General features: G+C 39.4%; 1 protein-coding gene across 12 annotated transcripts in view; it reads right to left on the bottom strand.

Annotated features, from left to right (window-relative positions):
- SUMF1 (sulfatase modifying factor 1) overlaps positions 1-3635 on the bottom strand; it is a 129812-nt gene that overhangs the window by 61333 nt on the left and 64844 nt on the right. The window lies entirely within an intron of this gene.

The following is a 3635-nucleotide window of genomic DNA, read 5'->3' as shown; positions in this document are numbered from 1 at the left end:
GCCTGTGCTCTGCAACGGGAGAGGCCACAACAGAGGAAGGCCCGCATACCACAAAAAAAAAAAAAAAAAAAAAAAAAAAAGAAAACTTTTATTTTTTAAATGAAAAAAATATTAAGTTATCTTTGGGGTTCTTTTTTTAAAAAATCTTTTTTTTAATCCATGTTTTTTTCCCAATTAATGAGATAGAACTAAAAGGAATACCATTCACTTCTACTTGGCTTCAGAAGGTTTTAGATTGACACATAAATATGGAAGCATCTCAAAGTTGGGCAATTCAGAGCACTTCAAAGTTATGAAGCTACTCCGAAAAAAACTTAATCCAGGCGAGGTGGAAAGCTGAAAATTTTTACCACTCTGCTTCCTTACTCAGCATTCATTATGGAAACAGTGTTACCTATTCATTGCTTCATTCAGTAATTCCATGCGTGTCGAATGAAAGCAGGAAGGGTTTGATGACACAGACACGAATGAGCTTTAATGAGGGAGAAAGGGGGAGGATACCAAAAATAAAAAATCCAATCCTGAAAGGCAGGGTGGGATGAGTAAAGTAAGATAATGAAAGAAAAGGTGCAGGAACTCCCAAGAGGGAGAGATTTCGGGCTGAAGGTGAACCCTCCTCAACAAAGGTAGAGGTACCTTGTGGGAATTGAGGTCAGAGTTCAAAAGACAGAGAGAGAGTAAAGGAGGAAAGGCCAGAGGATACACTGTCCTTTCAAGAATTTGGAGATGATCAGGAAGAGCAAGACAGAATAACAGCTGGAAAGAGAAGGAAGGAAAAGAAAAAAATAAGTTGTTTCAGGGAAAGAAGGGAAGGAGCAAGGGACGCGAGAGCAAGTGAGATGGAACGAGCGTTCTGGAAGAAGGAATCATTTCTCAGGCTCAGAGAGCAGACAAGTGGAGGGGCTCTCAGGTCAGTCAGCCTGAGGTCCCCTTTATGTGCCAACACGCAGCAACCACTGAGCAAGCAAGTTAGCCTATGTGGAGCGGTTAAAGTATAAGATGAGGAAATAAGAGCATCTACTCAAAGGACTGAGGGGTTTTCCCTCTTTCAACCATATGATGTTTAAGTGAGGTAAAATCAGGATGTCACCACTCCCAAAATTACCACATGAGAGTATAAAAATTTTAAATGCTCAGGGTTAAATTAATCACACCAACCAAAGCTTCCTTCCAGAAAGCTCAGAAGAAGACAAATGTACATGAGAAATACTTCAAACATGTTTATTTTCAGGTGAATGAGCTGATAGGCATGAAAACCAAAACATACTAACAACTGTACAACAGAGGCCTAACCAAATACAAATCCAATTCTTCAAATTCACTGTGGTCAGAATAGTCTGCTCAGTTTACAACCAGAGTGAAAATAATAAAATACATAAAATAGCAGGGGAGGGAGCTATTTCACTGTAGTCCATCCTATCATTAAAGTTCAATTCCTGCTCTCACCTGACCAGGGCCTGTGGACACAAGGCGGCTAAGGAGGACTTGAGATGATTCTCTGGGTAAACAGTCCCAATTTGAAGGTAAAGATCTTGGCAAGTCTCATTCCAAACACAGGTGGAAGTGGCCTCTCTATAACTTGCTGCTTTTTCTCTCCTCAGGTCCTGTTTCTCAAATTGTTTATTTGCGGGCTCCTGGTAACTGTTCTAATTTTGTCTTAGGAACTTCCATGGCAACTTCTTCAGGTAAGTTCTGGTGAATACTCCAAGCAGACATCTGTTGAACCCACAGTTAAATGTTCCAACTCTAAATATCTGTAAAGTATCCTTATTTCATACGGAAACTGGTGTTTTCTGAAAAGGTGCACTGACTTGAGAATAAATGACTATTTTCCTTGGAGGCTCATGTGCTTAAATAATGATAAGAAATTCTGTAGCCATTAAGTGCTGTAAAATATTCATAACTGTCCAATACAGCTTCTCATGGCCTTTTATGAAAACTGGCAGGCGCTAATATAATTTGTGTGGTCCATCAGAAGCCCATGCCATAGGCTTCAAGGCTAAGGGCAGTGGTCCTACTTCACACAGACTCCCACTGAAGAGGGACATCCAGGCTGCCGAGGCCCTTCTCAAACCACGTGATGGCCACTGTCCTGCTTCTGCACCAACTATCATCTTTCCTGGGGTGTCATGAGCAACCTCATCGGGCACCTTATTCTGTTCATCCTGCAGAACTGTTCTGCCGACAAAAGGTAGCCCATGAGATACTGGCTGGGCTTCTTACCCAGGAAATGGTTGAGAACAGGTTGAGATAGTTTAGACCCCAATGTCTCTAATCACTCACTTTACTGACTAAAACTATGCACCCATGAGAGCACAAGCGATCCTGAAGGAAACTTGAGAAGAACCAACTTCTAGATGGCCTGATTAGTCTTTTGCCTGTTGAATATAATACATCCAGTTCACAATGGTTTGTGTCGGTACCTTTATCATATACCTAACTCATACATATAGAATTTTAGAAGCACACACATATGCACTCATGTGCTTATTTAAGGGCAACGTATTCTCATGCAACTTTTTTTTTTACATTAACTCTGCAAAAAAAGCAAAACAAAACAAAACTATACTGCTTTAACTATATGGCTCAAAATATTTTTAAAGTTCTGATAGGTCAAGTGTCTCCTCACCCTTCATCTTTTCCAATGTCTCGGTCTTTCTCACTTGTTTATTATTTCAGTTGAAATTCTGGATCATTTGGTCATGTTCCAAATAATATATGTGTGCTACATTCATAAATACATTTTGGAAGAATTATATTCATGTGAAACGAAAATACAAATATTTTTAAAATGACAACTGTTTGAAAGATTGTTGAAAGAAAATTATTCTCTGTAACAACAAAACCAGTAAGGTGCTATTTCCTCACCACAAGACATCTTTCCTGACTGTGTTAAGAGAAAACGACACCTATCCTTCTCAAACTCTTCCAAAATATAGCAGAGGGAGGAACACTCCCAAACTCATTCTACGAGGCCACCATCACCCTGATACCAAAACCAGACAAAGATGTCACAAAGAAAGAAAACTACAGGCCAATATCAATGATGAACATAGATGCAAAAATCCTCAACAAAATACTAGCAAACAGAATCCAACAGCACATTAAAAGGATCATACGCCACGATCAAGTGGGGTTTATCCCAGGACTGCAAGGATTCTTCAATATATGCAAATCAGTCAGCGTGATACACCATATTAAAGAACTGAAGGATAAAATCCATACGATCATCTCAAAAGAAGCAGAAAAAGCTTTCGAAAAAATTCAACACCGATTTATGACAAAAACCCTCCAGGAAGTAGGCATAGAGGGAAGTTACCTCAACATGGTAAAGGCCATGTATGACAAACCCACAGCCATCATCATTCTCAATGGTGAAAAAAAACTGAAACCATTTCCACTAAGATCAGGAACAAGACAAGGTTGCCCACTCTCACCACCATTATTCAACATAGCTTTGGAAGTTTCAGCCACAGCAATCAGATGAGAAAAAAAAAATAAAAGGACTCTAAATTGGAAAAGAAGAAGTAAAGCTGACACTGTTTGCAGATGACATGATACTATACATAAAGAATCCTAAAGATGCGACCAGAAAACTACTCGAGCTAATCAATGAATTTGGTAAAGTAGCAGGA

The sequence above is a fragment of the Physeter macrocephalus genome, chromosome 18, assembly GCF_002837175.3.
Source record: "Physeter macrocephalus isolate SW-GA chromosome 18, ASM283717v5, whole genome shotgun sequence".
NCBI classification, from domain to species: Eukaryota; Metazoa; Chordata; class Mammalia; order Artiodactyla; family Physeteridae; genus Physeter; species Physeter macrocephalus.
Note: the sequence above shows the minus strand (reverse complement) of the source record. Positions and strands in the feature narration are given on the sequence as shown.